The sequence below is a fragment of the Vanessa cardui genome, chromosome 1 (genome assembly GCF_905220365.1).
Source record: "Vanessa cardui chromosome 1, ilVanCard2.1, whole genome shotgun sequence".
Taxonomy (NCBI): Eukaryota; Metazoa; Arthropoda; class Insecta; order Lepidoptera; family Nymphalidae; genus Vanessa; species Vanessa cardui.
This window is the reverse complement of record NC_061123.1, coordinates 3,967,909-3,992,156: the sequence shown is the minus strand read 5'-3', so window position 1 is coordinate 3,992,156 and position 24,248 is coordinate 3,967,909. Positions and strand designations below refer to the sequence as shown.

At 31.2% G+C, this 24,248-nt stretch overlaps 1 protein-coding gene across 1 annotated transcript in view; it reads right to left on the bottom strand.

Annotated features, from left to right (window-relative positions):
• The window catches only part of LOC124534793 (ADP-ribosylation factor 6), a 42,002-nt gene extending 17,772 nt beyond the window's left edge, over positions 1-24,230 (bottom strand). The window contains exons 1-2 of the mRNA XM_047110846.1: positions 24,074-24,230; positions 13,979-14,085 (exon numbers count right to left, since the gene is read on the bottom strand). The gene's annotated coding sequence lies outside the window, so the exon portion shown is untranslated. The remainder of the gene's footprint in view (positions 1-13,978; positions 14,086-24,073) is intronic.
• Positions 24,231-24,248: the final 18 nt, after the last annotated feature.

Genomic DNA, 24,248 nt, shown 5'->3' with positions numbered 1-24,248 from the left:
TAAATTTAGAATGATTTTTGGCAAATAAAAAAATATGAATTAGTTTAGTTTTTGAGGAATATTTATTAAAAAGAATTGGACAAGGTTTAAAATAGAAGACAGAACGATGAGGTCACAGTTAATTTTTTGCCGACGAAGAACCTGTTCGCTAACTCGTGTTTCTTAGTGGGTTAGTAAAGAAAAAAAGACTCGCAGTCTGCGACCGCAAACACGGTCCTGAACCATACTTTTAACGGTAATGCAACTCGTTCTTCAAACCGAAAATATATGTACCTACTTGTACAAAAACGATTTAAAACCTTACAATCATATAACTTCTTGTGTCACATAGTTCTAATATATTTAAAACATATGTTAAAACGTAGCAATATATATAAATATATTAAAAATGCGAAATTAACTATGTTTGTATGTCTGTCCGTCGCTCTTTCATAACCAAACCCCTGAACCGAATTTCATGAAACTTGGTATGAAGCAAACTTGAACTTCAAGGAAGAACAAATGTTACTTTTTTTGCCAAACACATGACAACCAACACCCTAAAACGCGCAAACCCTAAACGCAAAACCGCGGGCGACTACCAGTCAACTATAAAGGCATGCAAAATAAAAATTGAATGATCAAAACTAGTTAACGCTAAACCAAAACAATCTGATACAAATATGTATTACAATAATAATAAAAAACTAACTAGAAACACGCAAACGATTCACGTGGACTTCACAAATTAAGTAATGTTGAATGGTAGACGAAAAAACAATAGAAACGCAACCAAATTCAGACATGCGACTTAAAATGTACAGTGCGATAGGGAAATGCTTTTTATTTCTCGTATATACCTACACATGATGATCTACAACTTAATAACGATATAATAACCGTCCAGTATTAGACGAATAAATGAGGACCATTCTGTGATGAAGGTCTTGAGCATCCACATCCATATGTGGATTGATATAGAGACAAGCGACAAGTAAAGAAACGATGAATGGGTGGTGTGAAAGACGATATGGCTGGAAAGAATGTTACGTGCGATATGACGTCTGATAGAGAAGTATGGACGAAGACAAGCTGCTCTGACCTCTAGTTAAATTTGGTTAAGGGCAGGAGCATGATCATACCATCCAAATTCTTCGTCCATTCTTCACAAAAAATAAATTTTGAAAGTCAATGTTTAGTTTTGTTAATTTGAAGTGCTTAGTGATAAGTAGATGGTGTGACTTTAAAGAAAAATAGTTATTAGCGGGCTGGGCACGTTACTATTTTATTATGATTCTCTTTAAATTATTTAACAATTATCGTCCTGATTGAGTAGTATAGTAGACTTTGACATCGTTTAACTGGTTCCCATTAAAAGCGACACATGCATGTCTTGTTTCATGGCAAAGATTTTTAGACTAAACAATTTGTTGTAATTAGCCCCTAGATGGCGGTACAACACATACTTCTCGGCTTAACCGATCGCCATGACAATGGGTATGTAATAATGACATGACAGTCTGCCGGATGGTTCAAGATTTTTTTAAACATGAGTTTTTTAATTCTATTTCCTGCCTGTAATTATCTGAAACTTTTGCATGATGTACCAAAATGTCACTGCACTAGTCACCTTTTTCGGTATGATCAGAAATCTCAGAAAAAACTGTTGTCATTTTTATGCGATATTTATGTTGTTTACAGATATATTCATAAATATATGCTTTTGAATGAAATCTACGTTTTAATAATAAATATATGCGCATACATTAAATCTTTTGTTTTAATGGAATTGATTACATCACTCCTAAAACAAAACTTAGATAAGGTATGTTATATGTTCGTTAATATGGCTGATATGGACGTATGTTTAAATTTTCCAATAGTAAAACACAAACTTACAAACCGATCGATCGATATTGTACGTGAACATGTGACGTATTTTTATTTTTTTGTATTATACTAAGTATAAGATATTTTACTGAAAATTTCTAAAACCAGAACAAAATGTAAATTTAATCAATCATCTAGACAGCAATCCATGATTTATATATCATCTAATGGCCGAATGTGATTTGAACCGAATTCGAAATTCAGCCGAACATTCGCTAAAAATGAAAAATTCGACTAACTTTTCAGCGGCAGTTAGTACCATTTATTTATTGACTTAACAGTCAAAATAGTAGCAACAAGCAAGGAGACAAACAGCATACACTATTCAAACTAAATTTCGGTCGAGATTCAGCTAAAGTCAAGTGGCGAAATACGTTTAAACCAAAGGTAAATATTATCGTATTCTCAAATGTTCAGATAAATAAAAATATCAACATTCGCAATAACCCCTCGAATGCACCGGAAACGGGACACACAGTGACGTATCTATGCTTATTATACAGGAATCCATATCGTAATATTTGTGACTCACGCTTGTTCAATCGTTTAGGGTGTGGACTAATCTGGAAATGCTATATCCTTAACATTATGAACGGGGGTTTTGATTGATTAATAATTTGAATATATAATAATACATACAACACTACAAACAGTTACAATATAAACTGCTAACAATATTTTATTGAGTTTTGATATGGCCATTACGCTGTTTATAATATTTTATACATATCTAAGATTACTTTAATATTTAACAATACAGCTAAAATAAAGGAATATGAGCTTAATACTTATCTCTACATAAAAATACATTACACTTAAAATATTGGAATTATTGCTTAATAACGAAGATTTAAATCCTGATATCTAATTTGAAATATAGATAATAACTAGCTTATTATCTATATTTCCAGCATTAGTAGATTTTAAATTATAAAATTTATTTCGACTCAAAAGACCATGCCTTGTACGACACTTAACATTTACCTTGAACCGAAATGCCTACAACATTACAAAAAAATATACAAACAGAAATAAAGAAGCGAATGAACAAAATTGGTATCCGCACATTTTTCCGTTCGATAGAAACTTCAGCGACTCGTCTATGGTTTACGCTACGTAGACACTAATTCTATCTTTGGACGACTGTCTTTTATGGCTTCGTATCCCCTCGAAAGGCAACGTCCCAATAGTTACAAAGATTTATTGAAACAGGGAAACCTTGTAGGGGCCGTGCATCCCCGACATTCAAGACAAGTGAAAATAGTTTTCTATATACACCGATCTGTAGAAACAATAAATTGATATTTGGTAAATGAAAGTGATTTCTTAGCCAATAGAAACAAGATGATATATATTTTTAAATACTCCTCAGGCTGAAGCGCTGTAAGAAATGTCAACAGACAAGATGTCTGTTGTAGTTCGAAGTGCCTCATTAAGGATTAAAGGACTGCTTCAAACACGACCAAGATTAACCTTCAGCTTTAGAACAGATCTCAGATGACTGACATTTGTATCATATATTTTATAAATATGATTTTTTTTTTAAATGTTGAACGAACGAAAATGAACGCAATTTTCGTTCGGAAATATAATTAATTATAACTTCATAGCATTAAAAACCTGACAATATTGGAACTACTTTTCTAACAAATTCATATAATATCAATATATAAATTTAATATTATGTATGTATTTTATCATATATGTATGTTATGACTTAATATGATATGAGTGATACGTTGCAGAAAAGCAAATTAAATTAAACCATCTGATAGTGAAACTGACTCATTTCTGCACTGAAAGATATCCCTTATGCTTCCATTTGTGGATTTACGTAACGTAGCAAGTTAAGCTCCGTCGCTTAAAACGGTTGAGAACTCAGCTTATTCCTCTTTAAAATTTTACTTAGCCTTGGAACAAAGATAGTGAAATAGGGAGGCGATAAATTACGAGAAAATGTTACTTAAACGAGCACTACTTTCATGAACTCAGGACTTAAGTGCGGTTAAGCGAAATTTTAATCCTGTACAAGTTTATGTCGTGTATCTCCTGAGGTTTATTGGTTTTTTGAAACGAAGGCGTAAATTTGCAAGTCAAAGTGAGAAATTGTTGTCGTTTTCTTACGTTGCGTTTAGACAGCCACCCACTGCTTGGCTATTTCATCTTTCCCTTTCAGTTACTTAATTTATTTTATATAATAATTCCGTTGCTTCATGTTTTTAATATTCAGATATAATAAAATATTTATTATAAATAATATTACAAGTAAGAAGTCTTAAATAACAAGGGAATAAGTAGGTATTTACAATTTAAAACACATGCAAAATTAGTAGGAAGTACGATTATCTATTTGATTCATAAAAAATTTTAAAATACTGATAACACATTGGTTATAACATCATGGAATAAAACAAAAGAACAAAAAAAATAAAAACATATTGTACTAAAGAAAAAAAAAATATAACCTTGATAGAAGTCAACTTTGACCAAAAAAAACAAGCGCATATACCTACAACATCTTGAAAAGCATTTCTAAGAATTTTGCCGACATCATTCCGGTGTGCGACGAATAACAACGCCAAGTGTTTGTGGCTATCTTGAAACGTCATATAATATATTATACTTGATGTTGCCAAGGTAGTCTTCAGAAATCGACAAGTGCTAGACACGGAACCAATTCATAACACACAATTCATATTTTGCTTATCAGTTCTCTATTCTGATTTAACGATAAATTTGATATTATATATCAGCAAATTAACGTTTAATATAATTATTAAACGTGAGTATATGAGTCGAGATGGCCCAGTGGTTAGAACGCGTGCATCTTAATCGATGATTACGGGTTCAAACCCAGGCAAGCACCGCTAATTCATGTGCTTAATTTGTCTTTATAATTCATCTCGTAATCAGCGGTGATGGAAAATGGTATCGTAAGGAAACCTGCATGTGACAAATTTCATAGAAATTCTGCCACACGTGTATTCCACCAACCCGCATTGGAACAGCGTAGTGGAATATGTTCCAAAAAAACCTTCTCCTCAAAGGAAGAGGAGGCCTTTAGCCCAGCAGCAGGAATTTACAGGCTGTTGTTGTTTGTTGTTGTTGTTTATAATTATTCATACAATGATAGATATTGTCAGTAACAAAATCCAATCAACATTAAATACATGCAAAAATAATTTAAACAACACAAAACCTATGATACATATTCACTGTTTATCTGAATTTTCGCTGACAGCATCCTTTTTTGATTAATTTGTCATTCATGCTCCGTAATATGTTATTTTATGCATGGTAACATTTCATATTTTATTTTTAGCGTTAACGTATGAAGCCCTTTAATATTTTATAAGCTCTAGTTAATTGCCTTTCGAAAAAGGCCATGTCACCTTTTCAGCCTGAAAGTAGTAGAGCCGAATAGACAATAATAAATGGAGTTCTGCAGATGTTTTTTTAACATTTATACATACAATTTTTAGATACAATCTACTCATATAGTAAAATTGAAGTGTCTGTTTGTAATTTTAAAATAACCGCTATTTACTAAATGCGTATGTATGTACAGGGTACATTTACCATAATAACATTTTCTGTGTCTCTGCCTGTTGGCTTGTTTGTTCCGTCTAATATATGGAACGGCTGCACCGATTTTGACGGTACTTTCACTGACAGATAGCTGACTCAATAAGGAATAACGTAGGTTACTTACTACAATAACTATTTTGTTATGTTTAAACTCACACGAACACAGCAAATCGATAAATAAAAATATTGACGAATTTGGATCAAAGTTCGTTTATTTAACAAATCGTAACATTTATATTTCAAAAAATGTACCTTCGTTTTATGCACCTGTAGTTAACGAGACGAGGTTGCCAATATTTTCCCATAAGGATCACCATTTCCCAACTCTATAAATGGGAACGCGACGTGAAATTTATTCCTAAAATAAAAGTTTAACGATATCTCGTTCATTATAATGCATTTCGAAAATATAAAAATTGAACCGGGTTTATAGATATTACACAAGCATCTTTTGCCGCTTTTAAAATGGGAGCATCGTAAATTATAAAACTAGATATATTACGACGCCTCGTGTTATGATATGATTTTAGAGCGGACAAACTTTTCGCATTAATGGAAAGAGTTGCGGACGACACTTGGTGGTAGGGCTTTGTGCAAGCCCGTTTGGGTAGGTACCACCCACTCATCAGTTATTCTACCGCCAAATAACAGCACTCAGTATTGTTGTGTTCCGGTTTGAAGGGTGAGTGAGCCAGTGTAACAACAGGCACAAGGACATAACATCTTAGTTCCCAAGGTTGGCACGATGTAAGGAATTAATATTTCTTACAGCGTCATTGTCTATGGGTGATGGTGACCACTTACCATCAGGTGGCCCATATGCTCGTCTGCCAACATATAACATAAAAAAAGATACAAAAATAATAACAACAGACATAATTAATAATTCTGATAAGGGTACCAATTCAAGGAAGCAATGATTAAATCCCACGCAAACAATTAGCAACGAAAGACAGACCGAATACCTAAAATTCTAGGTCAATGGACAAATAATTCTCTTCGAATGTAATCAACTAGCGCAATTGATAGGTCAAATCCCGTTTCGTTAACAAAGGCAACATTTACTGAACGTTAATAGAAGTACAGATACGATATCTTAGGTTTATAGACATTTATTCTCAAAGAAGACAAAAGTCGCTTACATGAGAATACACATAAAGAGTAAAGTAACATTTGTGCTCGTCCTAAAATAACCCATTCAACGCATTGGTTTGTTATTGTTTAAATAATCATTTTAAATAACAATAATAATACAATATCAAATTATACTATCATAACACTACATAATATCTTAAGTAATATACCTACCTAGCTGTTTCTTTATTTGATTATGTAAAATCATCATGTTATGCCTTATGCTTCTTCTTCGTAAAGAAAATTGTCATCTGTGCTAACATTATAAATTCGAAAGTAATTCTGTTTGTTTGTTCCGCTTTCACGGTCAAACCACTGAACCTAATTTGATGAAATTTGGTATGAATCAAAGCTTTGAACTCTTCGACTGTCGGCTGAGTTTTTCACCCTGAAGACAAACCCTTACAACGTCAAGGAAGCGGGCGACAACTACTTATAAAATAAAGCCTTATTTGTCAACGAAATAAAATCGATCCTATAAATATTATTTTCAGTATATGAGGTACTTCTATGGAAAGTTCACTTCTAGGTCACAAAATAAAATATCATCCCATTGTTCCAAACATCGATATTGCAAGTTGCTATTGTTTGGCATGTGATAAGTTAGATAATGCTGTTTTCTTTTTAAAATGTCAATTCACAGATAGTAAATAATTTTTAACTAAAGTTTTTATGTGTGGCGGTTAATACCTTACAATAATTGATTAAATTTATATTATTTCTATTGATGCGATAAATCTTCCCTCTCGGTTTCCTGCCAACAGTGGATATGATTTTATGAAAAGGGACGAAAGTGTGTAATAGGAAGCCAAAGGTAAGCGCGAATAATTTGATTTAACCAATAAATTCGCGCGTGGGTTCAAGAGTCAGGTGTCAGATAGTACCAATATATTTCCCCTTAGGATATAGTTGGTGTCAGATAGTACCAATCTATTTGCCCGGAGGATATAGTTGTAGTAATGTTGTAAAAATGCTTATATAAAGGCGAGGTGTCATTTCACACATCATATGCGACTACTGAAAGGCCTGTTTATAACAATTTTGACGGTATAATTATTTCATTTTTCGATCGCTAGATAAGGAACATCATACGAACATTATCAAAATGAGCAATAAAGTAAGGTGTTGATAAAAATAGACGTGTGATATACCATTACAGTTATTTATAAAAAAATGCAAAGTTTAAACGTTGTTTATTACTAGTAACAAAAATAAGTTCGTTTTGAAATAAAATTATATTGAGACAAAAACATCAACAGCGACCAGAAAATTACCTAGGTCAAGGGCCTGTCTAGTCGTACTTAGAAATAAGGTGGTTATTGTATCGGCTAGATCTAGACTGTGACGGTCATTTTATCAAATATTTAAGTTTTAATGCTTTCAATTATACTACTGGGTTTTCTAAAATTTATATCACCATTCCCTTAATGATAAACAAATTTTAGATTACATATTATTTATACTGAAATAAACATTGATTTAATTTTAATATACATTCGAAATTAAAACATACGTAGAACTTTTATGTAGAAGGAAAAACATACCAAGACATTAATAATTCGAACTGAGTTTCCTTCTCAAACAACCTTCTCAAAGTTCTAACATCAACCAATCAAAGCGTCTTCACAATCGAACGTATGGTTTCGCAATATACAAAACTTTTTATTTATAGAGATTGATTACTTTGAATGAACGAGATGACTTAGGTATGTAGAAATTAAGACAACGGAAACCATACAAACCAAACGTAGCAATGCACTGATCCGTTCAATAATGAATGGAATTCGTGTCGCAGCCACTCGAAGCGACGGTGAACTGCAAAATGTATTCCAATCTGATACCTAAATTGGAATGGAAACTAGTAAACCATCTTAAGTTTCAAATTTCGAATCGAAATGGATCATTCAACTCATTAATCACAAAATTGCTTTCCTAAAATTAGTATTATCATCTAGGAAAAGAATTGATTTATTTGTCTTGAAAAATACGCTACAGTCACCTATACGTGAAGTTAATGATCAAGCTATTAATACTAATTACATCGGGACATCTATTTTGATATGTTTAAGGTCAATGAACTTTACTATAAACGTCCCCCCTGAAGCTCATTCAGCTGATGTAAACAGCACTTGTCCGAGTAACAGTGTTGACGCTTTGCGTACGATTATATTTAGACGAGCGTAACATCGTAGCGTGAAAGTCACTATTTATGGTTTATCGGTGCAATAGCATCATCTTCAGTGATAGGAGTACGCACGCTCGAACACGATATAATTTTCGTTTTGCGAGTATGCAGACTACTGTGCCGCTTTTATAATATGTTCTGGTCTAATTCATAAAACGCTTATTCCGATAACTGTTATAAATAACGAAAATCATTCGGATACTAGAGGAGATAATTATTTCCGTTTGTGTTTCAATAATGAATATTCTATCTATTATATATTATATAAAATTTTAATTAAATCGAAAGAAACCATTTTTTGACATCAATATTATAAATAAAAATGAATGTTTCTTGTCAGTACCGTCCGCGTTGCAATACCATTAAACCGATTGCGGTTTTAAATAACTTCCACCAACAAACAATTGAACGATGAAAAATAAAATTTATACAGTGTGAAAAAAGTGAAAAGATGACATTTTTTTTTGCTACAGTTAAGTTTTAAAGGTGAGTTGATCTACTAAAATGATCACGTGATCGCAATTCAAAAGACAATTTTTTTTTTATGGTATAGGTTGGCGGACTAGCATATGGGCCACCCATATTATGGTAAGTGGTTACCATCGCCCAAAGACAATGACGCTGTAAGAAATTTTAACTATTCCTTACATCGTCAATGTGCCACCAACCTTGGGAACTAAGATGATATGTCCCTTGTGCCTGTAGTTACACTGGCTCACTCACCCTTCAGACCGGAACACAACAATACTGAGTACTGTTATTTGGCGGTAGAAAAATTGATGAGTGGTTGGTACCTACCCAGACGGGCTTGCACAAAGCCCTACCACCAAGTATACAATTGACAAAACAATTTGAAAGCATAAATACAAGTTCGAAAATCAAATCAGTTTCTTAGTTGATTCGATTTTCGAAATTTATCCGATCAGGATGTTTCCGCTCGGAGACAGGCATGTCGACTGTCGTTTGCCCGATCGCGTCCAACTAAATTAACTCCATCGCACCTATCGTGAGTAGACGAGCGAGAATGTGGAACGTCGCTCGTATTGTGTTATAATGGGACACTAATCATACCTCCTCATATTGAAAAGACAATGGAAGTAATTAAGTTATCATGACACGCGTGTAACTAGATAAGGATCGTAACTTTCCTAATTATGATTCCGCTTCCTTGTAGAAAACAACAAACAATATTTTATACTTATAAGTTATTTCCATTTATTATTTGAAACAGTGAAAATTTTGGTATTGAATATTGAACTGGGGTCTTAAGGTGACCAGTAATCAATATGAGTGAATGTTATCTTGTATCGATTTCTTGAACAAAAAAGAAATGAATAATATACATTTAAATTTTAATACATTTCAATAATTATCGATTTTCATTACTAATATACCATCAGTCCAAACAATTGAAAAATGAATTAAATTGCATTAAAACCAAAAAAATAGAAACGGGACCTGCAATTATCATTAACACTCGAGTACCTAATTTTCTGGAGAACTAATACGCGTAATGATATCTTATTACACGCAATTAAAACCGCACACGGAACACACGGACCACGACCGTTGGATCTATTGAAGATTCTTGGCCTCTATTACTAACGTAGTAAGGTCTAAAGGTTAATCCTCATGTCTGAAGACACATATGGGTACATGTAATGGCATAAATACATCATATACGAGTTAACACGCGAGATACACGCCGTCAACTAGCCGACGGCTTGTGCGATGAATACTAATTAGATTTAACGGATTTGTGAATTATTTATTTTGTAAGTGTAGATTACAGAACGCCACGAGTACGACACTAAATTCTCGAGAACAACGCGGAACGGATACTTCAAAAGATTCAATGAACTCTGTATACAAACGATATTATTAGATGTTTAATTAAATAATAGTAAAAAAGTAAAGTAACAACCTGTAAATTACCCACTGCTAGACTAAGGCCTTCTCTTCCATTAAGGAGAGAAAAGAGAGGTTTGGAACATATTCCACTACGCTGTTCCAATGCGGGTTAGTGGAATGCACATGTGGCAGAATTTCGATGAAATTGGACACATGCAGGTTTCCTCACGATGTTTTTCTTTACCGCCGAGCACGAGATGAATTGTAAACACAATTAAGCACATATATATAGTGGTGCTTGTCTAGGTTTGAACCCGCAATCATCGATTAAGATGCACGCGTTCTAACCACTGGGCCATCTCAGCTCATGAAATAATAATACCGTTATGATAAGGACACGCGAAATGACCGTATTTTTTGGATTCTATGAAAGGGAGTAATGATTTAACATCTAAGGTGGAATTTACATTCTGATGTTCATTAAAATACCATTCATCTAAGCCTGGGAACCCGAGTAGACATCTCGTGTCAGTAGAACCGTTACAAAGGAAACTATAAATTAAAAACAGGTTTATAAAAATTACACGATCTGTTTACTTTTTATTCAACAGATGAATATATCTATTAAAAGATTTGTATGAATTATTATTTGTATCTAACTAATATGAGAAATGAGAAAGTGAGTTTGTTTGTTACGCTTTTACGTCTAAATTAACTACGTAACAGACGTCATAACACGTCATTTCGAATATGAGTTGTGAGCACTATAAAAAATATTATAGCCTACTTAAGAGCTGAAGGCAAAAACTAGTATATCATATGTTAGACCTGAGTTATTTTGTCTTATTCATAATTTATAGTTATTATCGAGTTAAAATATTCAAAAGTAGCAGCTCCTTTATCCATTCTCTTATTTTCATTTCGCATTCGAACTCCTAGAGAGTCGATTTCCGTTTAATCCCGTTATTGCAGAAAATAAGCTACGGATTTATTTACTATACACAATTCAAAATGACGACTTTAAAATGTAGATACATTTTCTACTCTTATTGATCACTTAAAATCGTCAATTACCAAACAAAAAAATAGTCAAATCTCTCGAAAAACAGACACGAAAATTGTATAGAAATATTTTTGTCTATTTCTGCTGCTCTTATCCCAATTTTATTTTGGGGTCAGCGTAGCATGCCCTCTTCTTCCATACTTCTCTATCTGACGTCATCTCACAAGTAGCATTCTTTCCAACTATATCGTCTTTCACACAATCGTTCCTTGATCGTCCCTCACCTCTCTATCCATCCACGTCTATGCTCAAAATATTTTTTATAACACTTACAATGTAAACGAATAAATATAGTAAAGTAAACAAGTAAACTTCAATAATTGCTCGTCGCTATGAGATCATACAAACATTTCTTTATACAATACTTCTAAAACATTCTATAACGGAATTAAGAAAAAAAAACATTTCGTCATCTGTGTGTATACAAAAAGGTTTTATTACACCCATTGTCACAAGATAATCGTTCATTCACGGAAAACGACTAGAAATTTTACATAACATTTATATTAGAACCGGTTTAATATATACATCTCATTGACTTGTTTATTTATTACATACAAGCAACTAACAAGCGACTACTGAGAAGCCAGATGTCTAGAATTTACCATGTGCTACCTAGAACCCGTGATACGTTAGAGAACCTTAACACATGAATTTTTGTTTAAGCTTATTATATATTTATGACGTCATTAAAAATATTACATAATTACACGAGACAAGCTGGCAGTTTTTGCAACCGATCGCTGATTACATTTCCGGACAACACGAGTATTATTGTAGTTGTATGCGAAAACTTAATAACTCAAAAGTGTAATGGTTAAATATTGAATAAAGTTAATTGACTTTGAGTGTATCGCAATTAAATTAGGTAAATTTCATGTGACGTCATAAAATTACCATTCAAATAATACGAATAAATAATGTTACTTTTTCACGAAAGAAACAATTGAATAACTACGACTCGATGTCGTTATTTAATTGACCTTTTTATTTTTGTCGACAATCTCTTCTTTTCGTCGCGGTTCCAAAGAGTTTGCATTCTTAGTTAAAGTAAAAAAAAACAAACACATCATGATTCTAGATTTGAAAAAGTTTCTAATGACAAATCGAAAAGTATTCCTATAACGCAACTTGAAATTGAATACATGCACGTCATTTTATTAAATATTACAATGAAGGTTAAAAGCAAAAGACATTTGATAAATGTCGAAAGGTTAAACTAAGAATAGACGAACTATTGTTAGGTTTTCTTTTGTTAAGCAGCGTAGTATCAAAATTGCTTTAATGATAACTAAAATATAAAAAGATAAATTCGATAACGAGGTAATTCACAAATTCTTCGAGAATAATTAGGTTACTTCTAAATTAGCTTATGACTGTCTGACGTTTTAACGTTATTTCGTGTTTAGTGTACCAGTGCTGTGTGCCTAGTGTATTAAATATTACTTCAAGTTTGTAGTGTAATTCTCTCGCTCACCCTTAAAACTGAAAACACGGCAATACAAAGTATTGATGTTTGGTAGTAAAATAATATAGGGGGTATAACGTACGTAAATAATGCGAAAACTTAATATTATGCTAAATAACAATCTAATTGGTTTATGAAGCTGCAAACTTTTATCGTAAGATACGTATTAGCCCAGTAGCGGGACATTTACGCCAGTAAAGAATCAATTTGTATATTTATGTTATTTTTCTATCGAGACTAAAAAATAAAACTATTGTCGTTAGTGAGTTGTCATACGAACTTCACCTCGTAAAAAACGTTTCAATTTCATCGTAAGTAATTTAATTACATAAATAATAAAAGGTTTAATTGCCTGTCCGTTATGACACGTAGGTACTCGTCGCCTATCAGATACCATATTATAAGTTAATTTTTAAGGAGAAGGAATGTAATCGATCAAATTTTCAGAAATAAGATGAATTAATTAAAAACAGGACTTTTCCGTCGATTCCCCCGTAAGTTCAATGGACAGCTTACAATACTGCTGATATCGAAGTCCTTGGATCAAGGTTTTCTCTTAAGAATTATCCGTGAATCCTATATTACTTAGTTACATCTTCGAGCTTCGGAAAGCACTTAGACCCGTTCGTCTTGCCCCTGCACTCTCTCCAATCCCACTGATTATGAAATAGGGTGCACCTGTGTTTAGGCACACACACATGAACAATATAATATTTCTCGTGCATTTTATTATTCATCATCGAAATTTTCCGAAATCAGAAGAACTTTCTTTTTATCATCTCGACCTTATATTATATATATGATAGTTAGTTTAACTTACATCGACAAGACACCGCCAATGCTCCGAAACCATTCCACTCCGTTGTATTTTTTTCAGAAAACTATCACAGCACTACAGTTTCTTATCTGACGGTACACACACATAACCTGTAACAATAAAACGGTCATATCAATTAAAATTATCATAACGACACAAACTTGTAATAGAACATAATCGAACCTCGATGCCTTTTGACATATCATAACTATGAAATATAAAACAATTATTTGTATGGTTATATTATCATAATATATGTTCTAAATTCAAAATCTATACTAATATTATAAAAGTGAAATTAGTTTGTCTGTCTCGCTTTCACGACAAAACTACTAGACCGATTTTAATTAAATTTGTATAATAGTCCAGAGCCTGAGAAAGGACATCGGATACTTTTTTGAAAACTATCAGGTAAGACCTCTTTGTATAGAAATAATCAAGGTAATTTTAAGTTAATTTGTAAATATATTCATATCCTTTGCAAGAAAGCCGCGGGTAACAGTTATGAACTAAATATTCTTGACCAATATTTTTTCTCTTTGTATATAATGTACTGCATTTCAAATCAAATCAAATTTATTCAAGTAAACTTCACAATGCAATTTCGGAAAGCAGCTTCTAGCGAGAAGAAATGGCAAGAAACTCGCATAGTTGCTCTTTTTAAATAAACAGATTTACAATGCTGTGGTAAATGTGCAATTTACAGTAATTAGTGTCCCATGATGAAAACCTCTTTAAATGAATAATATGACTTATTTATTAATTTAGTCTTAATATTCTTTTTAAATTTTGAGAATGGTAAATTGATTATATTTTTATTATGATTATCTTATTATATATGCGTATACCAAAATTTGAATAACAAACAATAAGAATTATCTTAATGTTACAAAGTTTTTAGTTTATAATATAAACTATTTGCAGTTTTGCCAAATGCGAACACGACATTGACTTATTATCTACAATCCGTTCACTAATCACGACAGATTTTGGCTCAAACCTGCTCCAACGCAATAAGATATATACCGAATAACTTCGATCTGAATGCGCCTTTAATACTTTGTATCTACATAACAATACACATATTAAAAGCTATAGAGATATCTCAGTTCATATCTGAGTTTGCAAGTTAAACTCATCGAAACAAAAGAATTAAATTCTTAAAGTCTTTAATTGTCACTGTATCATAATCGAAATATTGTTTTCAACTAGTGTCGAATTGAATACAAAGCTACCGGTTCGGAAAGTAGATTCTAACGAGAACAACCCGCGATAAACTCAGTAGTTACTCTTTTCCATCATTTTAATTACAGAGTATGTCAGTAAAGTACCATTAATTTTCTGTATATTCTGCCTAGAAATGGATACTAGGGCCACGAATTTCATTTTTAATAAGTTAATAGTTAGTAATAAGACAGAAGAGTATTTCAACAATTTTGATTTTCTTTTTACTTATTAATAACAATCATTATTTGATTCCATTAAAACGACCTCAATAGCTGCAATTTTGTTCGTGGAAAAATCAAGCTACATGAATCTATATTGAGTAAAAAAAAAAAACTCCGGTTCTTCTAAGGTCAGAGGGTTTACTTTTCCGAACCGATGGTACTTTTTCAATTGACCATCAATAAGAAAGTGTAATGCTACTATAATGAATAAAGTTATTTGTTATTTAAATTAGGTAAATTTCATGTGACGTCATAAAATTACCATTCAAATAATACGAATAAATAATGATGTTACTTTTTCTCGAAAGAAACAATTGAAAAACTATGACTCGATGTCGTTATTTAATTGACCTTTTTATTTTTGTCGACAATCTCTTCTTTTCGTCGCGGTTCCAAAGAGTTTGCATTCTTAGTTAAAGTAAAAAAAAACAAACACATTCTATCATGATTCTAGATTTGAAAAAGTTTCTAATGACAAATCGAAAAGTATTCCTATAACGCAACTTGAAATTGAATACATGCACGTCATTTTATTAAATATTACAATGAAGGTTAAAAGCAAAAGACATTTGATAAATGTCGAAAGGTTAAACTAAGAATAGACGAACTATTGTTAGGTTTTCTTTTGTTAAGCAGCATAGTATCAAAATTGCTTTAATGATAACTAAATAAAAAGATAAATTCGATAACGAGGTAATTCACAGATACTTCGAGAATAATTAGGTTACTTCTGAATTAGCTTATGACTGTCTGACGTTTTAACGTTATTTCGTGTTTAGTGTACCAGTGCTGTGTGCCTAGTGTATTAAATATTACTTCAAGTTTGTAGTGTAATTCTCTCGCTCACCCTTAAAACTGAAAACACGGCAATACAAAGTATTGATGTTTGGTAGTAGAATAATATAGTGGGTAGAACGTACACTGGAGGGCTTAAACAGAGCCATTTCACCAATTCATTTGATACGTCTTTCTTATAAAATTGTCTTTAGAAGTCATTCAAAACCCTTCAGTAATTGAAAAATTATTACATAATTTGTATATATGGCGTAGTGGATCACTCACACAAAAAATGTACGCTTATTTCACATTTGATTAAGAATAAGCTTATTTTATAAATAGAATTAAATTCCTATGTCTATTCGAAAGAGATAACGCCTTTTTTGAATCATAGTATGATTTAGGTTTAACTTATAACTTCTAAGGTTCAATTTTGAACAGTTAGTAAAAAAAGTAAAGAAAATAAAAACAATTTTGATAGACTCGATGAAATATACCGAACAGAATATTTAACAATTATCATTTCTAAATTTTCTCGTCGTCGTCTGCAAAATTAATTGATACCACATAATACTAAACCATACTGAAAAACATAACCGTATTAAAACTAATCAATATCACGACACCACATAAAACTTCTAGCACTTTGAATAAAGAAAATACAGGCTAAACTAAATTATATTTTCTTAACTATCAAAACTTCCGTGAGGCAAACCAATAAATTGTGCTTTGAAATATAGATTTTTATTAATTTTTCTTATCGTTGTTACTTTTTGTATGTTACTACTACTACTAGTTCTACTTTTGTTATATTATTATAAATAATCGACACGACCTGACTTCGCACGGGTGCAATACTAATTAGAAACTCTCACTAAACTAGTCATCGAATATCACAATAGAAACTGCTAAAATTATCAGAATTTCTTTACTATATTGACCACGTATTATAAACAAAAACCTTCCTCTCGAATCATTCTATCAATTAAAAAAATCGCATCAAAATCTGTTGCGTAATTTTAAATATCTAAGCATATATGTGGACAGACAGGAGTAAGCGGTTTTGTTTTATATAATGTAATAATAATGATGATAATTATAATAGGCGATTCTGGTTAATTCAAACACTTTGATTCGAATCTGAAAATCACAACGATATCAGAACAGCACGTAAAGGTAACACATTCAATTCTTAACTCTTGGTATTTAAACGTAACAATAAATTTATTCCACAAATGAAACGCCTACATCTATTCAACATATCCAAATTGAGGAATCACGCGTACCATCTGGCTGCACTAGTTAGTAGGTCGGAGCTTCCGACCACCACGCATATTCGAACATGAGCGATAACGGACTAACACGATAAAAGTATTATGAGTAAAAAAAATGACCTTGAACGTTAAATTTTAAACTGGCAACACATAACACGAGCAAAAAGTATGACTTTTATGTAACATCAAGTTCGATTTTGTTGACTGTTCTTGAAGCGCTACGTCAATATTTATCGTTAATAGGTAGTAAATGTTATAACTAATAGGTATTAATTAATTGAAGAATAAGACAATACCTAATACAAATGCATATGTTTCTGTTTCTTAACGAAATTTTATTTGTTCATTAGCTATTACACTCTTAGTAGTAGGTACTTAGTATTACAGAGATTAATGTAAGCATTTTGGAAATAAGATACGAAATTCACAAGTTCATGGTTTCCTAGAACCATACTCAATACCATAATTAATGTAAACTAATGATTATGGTTGAATTTCGACCATAATCGTTATGGATTTAATCATAGTTTATTAACTGTCCGCATTGACTATGAAAACCGAAGACTTCACGGAACGTATAAAATATTCCTCGAAAAACGATGTAATTAAAACAAAAGGTCTTTCCCTTGAGTTCGAACTTGCTTCATTACAAAATTTCATCAAATTTGTTTACGTGATTTGCCCTGCAAGATCAACAACAAACAACCATACGTAGTTACATTCGCATATACTATTACATAATTACAGTATAGATAAGAAGTGATTTTTTTATGAGGTAACTAAGTAACTACATCAACACAAATCTGTACCTCAAAGAGTACACACAATATGCCAACCCGATTTAAATAAAACAACGTGTCATAATGAGGAATTAGCTGTATAAAACGGATTAGTAGATACTTATTAGTATTACATAAACCGTAAGTAAACAAATATAAACTGACTTTCTTTATAACATCACTAAATAATTTACATCTAGACCGAGATGATCGGTCTCGGACCCAAATATTCGTTTTCGAGTGTGATTAAAAATTCAGACGGAACCAAACACCGCAAAATTACATTGACACACAGTCGGAGTCGCTTTAAAGAACAACACTGAACTCAATATCGTTTTTCAATAAGTTCATACAAAAAAGCATTATAATTTACGAAGCGCGCTATTTAGTGATAAGAAACATTAACAATTACGTAAAGGAAATCATCAATGCGGCATCAGTATTTGAAACTCTGAAGTTCTTCCCGTAACACTGGCTCACTCGCCATTCAAAGATACAAATACCAACGGTGTTAGAATAAGTGTTGTGAAAATGATACCAATGTGCAATTATACTATCTTTGTAAATCTTTAATATACAAGAGTTAATTATAACAGGGTTATGTCCTTCCAACGCTTATAGCTTGTTACTTGTAATGGGTTCCGTGAATCAGTTGCCATCCGCTCTGGGCAACGTCGTGCATGACAACGAGTATACGCGCATACCGAAACCGAGCGATAAAAGTCCGTATGAATGATTTCAGTTTACGTTTTATTCATTGTATTTTGTAAATACTAATATTAAATGTGAAGCAGAATATATTAGATTTATTTGCAACTGTTTTATCAAACACTAGTTTTGTTCACGGCTTACCTCGCGTTTTAGTGTGTAAGTCAGGTGTAAGGCAAAAAACGATCCTATGTCCTTTTCTTTGAGTACAAGTTTGCTTCAAACCAAAATACATCAAATTCGAACCATTGGTTTGGTCGTGAAATGACAGACAGACAAAAATAGTTACTACTATGATATTAGTATAGATATAGATTGATGTTTATATAATAATCATATATATCGCGCGCTAAGCCACGATTATTATTATTGTTTTTTATACTCAAATTAATTTAACAAATACAATCTCATTTATATTTTTATGCTATCGTTACTAGTAATCGTCTCACGCACACTAAGACATGTTATAAGTACAAGCGTCACTCACTCATATTAATGTAAGTACTTTGATAATAATTTAACGTTTAGTGGCGCGCCTTCTTATGTGAGTAGATCAATACCTCACCCAAATTAAGGAAAATATTCTGCAAGAAAAACGTTAAATACTAAATCATCATCTTGTACAGATAGAATAATACATGTACAAATTATATTATTTATTAGTATATATTTAACACGTGATTTCTAATGAATGCATGCATTATTATTTTACGTAGTTGAACACTTGATATACTACCTCGTGTTAATCTAAAGACATATTTAATGGAAACAGTGACAAATGTATCTGCATAACTTCTATGACGTGATATCGAAATGCCTTTCCATAACAATAAAACGGGAGCCGTTATCTACCCAAAACTTCATTACATGTATAAAACAAAGTCGCTTACCTCTGTCAGTACTTATTTTTTGCTTATATTTTTATTAGAGAGGAAGATTTATGTATATAATACATGGACACTATAGTTAACAAATAATGATAACTTTTAGAAGTGTCAAATGAAGTGTCGTAAATAAACATAATTATTCTGTAGTACATGTAGTATCTGGGCGGTTCGATAGTATCAATAGTGTGGAATAGAATAAATAAGACTAGAATAATTAATAAGGTAAATAGGTAAAGTGATAATTTACATAAAACAGAACTGATGCAAAAAAGCGTACCGAAGAATTCCTACCAAAACAGTTATCAAGTTAAAAACCACATTGATTTTAATGTTTTGCAGACGCTACAACCAAAAAAAAGACACAAGTGTTAAATAAAACACTCAGAACATAAGACATTGTTATTCGAGCTGGTAACATTTTTAAAACATTACCTACCCCACAAAATTTAGACGTTTTTTTATACAATTACAACTTTCGAAGCAAGAAACATCAGAATTTACACTCAATGCGTCGCATTTCGCTTGACATAGTTATATTACTAGTGGTACTTACTTGTTAGGTTACTAGCCTAGTGCCCTAAAAAGAATCAGTTGAAACTGGAAAGTCCGAAACGAAATCGGCTGCAATGTTTTCATAAAACATGCTTCTAATATTATATTACATTACGAATTAGACAAACTACAATATTATCTTGGAAAAATCGTCTATAATACTGCATAAATTCCTTTAAAATATGTCGATGCGAACATAATATGGTGTCATATATTAACGGCCATGGATACCATCTACATGAACGAGTTTTGAAAAATTTATTTTCACAAAAACATGCTATTGCTTCTATTAAGATTATTTCACTTGCGATATTAAACTATAAAAGTTACTCAGTTAATGTAAGTATTATAGAATCACCTGCTTAGTACAGTCTAATCATATTTTATGACTAAGCTGCTAATTGGGGATTACTGATTTTAATTACTTAACATTTGTGATATTGAAAATATAATCCATAATGATTAAAATTACTATACTATCAAACAATAATGATAAGCTGTTAGATTCATTATTACATATTCTAACCAGAGTATTTTTAGATATTTACTAGCAACCTGCCCCGGCTTCGCACGGGTGCAATACACATCATACAATATGATCACATTAGAAACATCTAAAATTATCATTGTTTCTTTACTATATTATCCATGTTGTATATACAAAAACTTCCCCTTGAATCGCTCTATGTATTAAAAAAAAAAAACATCAAAATCCATTGTGGAATTCTATAGATCTCAGCATACATAGGGACAGACAGCGGTAAGTGACTTTGTTTTATATTATTTAATGATAATGATAAACATGTGTTTTGTAATAATTATTACTTTCAAAAAGGGAAACCCATTGCAACAACCTCAAAACACAAAATCATTAGGTCATAATAATATTAGTTTCAAGAACCAGAACATTTAACAACAATCTATTCAAATGTGTTTCTCACACACTAATTAGTGAGAGTGAAAGTGTATAAGGAATGCTTGGATGTTGATTCTTATTGCAATACCGAGTAACATATGATTGTAAGGTTGATTATGACTTTTTATAGTGCAATTATAGATATAAACATTTGATAGAGATTTGTTGGCAACACTGACAGTAAACAAAAGGAGTTTAATAAATTTCTTATAGTGAGCAAAGCAGCAAACAAGCACTTGCTACAAAAATATATGTTTTATACAATATATAATCTATCTATATTTAAAAAAAAGAATGTTTTTTAATACTCTAACTGTGTATGTCTGTACTGATTATTATAATTACGTCCTTCACAAGACATATAAATTATGAACAGGAATAATATTAAACGAAATTATTTTTTAATTACAGATAAATAACAAGTATGGCAATAACTTATGAATAAATTAAAACATTAATTATTTTATGTCACGCTTATTGCATTGTTTTATTTTAATATTTATAAATATATTTTAATAATCAACTAACTGAATAACTTTATATATAACATAGGAAGTTAAATAAGGTTTATCATTATATTCTATTGATTTTTATATTTTATAACCAATAGTGTAACAGTGTTATATTTATGAAGCAACTCCTTGCATAATGTTCTTAGTTTTTAAATAAATTATAGCAAGACCAACCTACCTGACAGATTCATTTTCAGTTTAATTAATATTTACTTGCGAAAAAAACTTTTTACTACTATTATTCCTCTTACTAAAATTACATTATAATTTGGCATTTAAATAATTTCAATTAATAAATAAGCAATAAAATATTCCTTATCTCTGAGTGGATCCTACCAAGTTGGACTTGCACAAAGCCTTACCACAGGTCAAATGATTACTATCAATTGACTATAAATTTGACTTGGAGATGTTTTATCAATGACCTGCTTAATTGAATAAATTGGTCAATGATTACCTCAATCATATGTAGTATGTACTTATATTACAATAAAGAATATATATTTTTCTAACTGTCTTTCTGATTTTGTCTGAGCAATTTTTTTTTTTTTATTAATTTTCTGTTTAATTGCAACTTTATAATGCCAGATCTAGATTGAATCAAAAAATCATCTCTAATGTTCCAATGTATAGGGAGGGTTTCTGATATATATTGCACTTGAAACATATAAGATTTAATGCAAGATCAACTCTGAATATGTATGTGGAATCTTATTATACACTAATTATACACAATTTATTTGCAGTAACAACTGACAAAGTTGTTTTACTCTTTAAATTGCAAACAATAATAAGTATTCTAATGTTTCAAGAATTAACTTTCACAGAATTACATAGAAAGAAGAAGAATTCAGGTAAAATATCCTTGAAGGATCTAGTAATCAACAATAAAACCTCAACAATGACAATAGAAGTCGAAAATTAAACTAAACTGTTTTCAAATTAAAATAGTCATCAAGACATTTGTGATATTAATGCCCTCATTTATAATAAACGCATGGTATTCCAATTAATCTGAAATATTATTATAACTTATAACTAACATTTTCACAGACACACGAGTCTCCAGTTCTGCCACGGTGAATAAATCTACACACAGTTTAATAATAATGTATTTAAATTATTCTTACTAACATTAATTATTTACTAATTGTATTTTAATAATAATTTAATGATTCTTGTTGCTAATGTAAAAAGAAATATATGTTTTAATTATCATTATTACTCTTGTAGAAATCTTATCTCAAGAGTAACAAGTGCATTTTAAATTATGAACATTATATAACTTTAAATATACATATTGAAAGTTTCATCATTTTGTGTTCTAAATTTATACAAAATTAACTGTTTACACATATTTTTTTTTACATGTACTTCCAAATTCAAATGACTTTGCCTACACTTAGGAATGTCTTAGAGCTCAACCTAACACTATTTCATGTAGCTTTAAAGGTCAATCAAAAATTAGGCAATTAACAACATCATCTAAATGATTCTAATTGGACAAACTGTGATATTAGTCTATGAAAGCTTAATGAGTCATTAATGAATGCTCGAGCTGAATTTAATGAATGCTGAAAATTTTTAGCAAAAAATCTGCATGTAAAATCATGCATAAATGTATTCTATAGTAACAGTTTCTTTTTTTGGTTATGTTTAAAATATTTCTTAAAAGTTACTAATTTCTGTAATAAATCTTTCTTATATTTTTTTAACTTCTGGTATTAATGTTATGTCACTAACTTATCACAGAATAATTTACTTATAATCTGAACGATATACATTCATATTAGTTATATTAACAATTATTTTATAATTTAATACTCATATTCATACAGTGATTTAACATTTAAATGATTATAATAGTAAACGTCATGATTCATCGGCGCGAAGGCGGCAACTAAATTATATTATACTATTTGCATTTTTGATTTCTAAAAACAAGTTGTTTTTGAATTAATCTTAGGCGGTTACCTTAAAGCGCAGTTTTTAATTAATAATATATAAAATGTTCAATGAGAGATGTGTTTAAAAATAGGTACCCATTAGTATATGAGACTGTCACAGTATAAAAGGCGGAGCCTCATAGCTCGTCAGTCGTCAGCAGGCTTGGGCGATGGCGGTCAAATAACGGCCGGGTAGACAAACGATAACCAAACACAATTTACTTCACTTAGCATGCAATTCCTATCATTAATATAAATAAAAAGAAGAAAGCAATATAATTAAAAATTGTAAAACTCACCACATGACAAATGAAATTAACAATTCCTATAACTACCATTCACTCACAACACAAAACATTCCACATCCACGATTGACAATCAAAGTCACACTATAGGACGGAGAACACTAGCGCCACGTGTTTCGAAGCATCACCAGCCGAAAACGAAATTAATACTGTATTGTGAAGTTTCGTT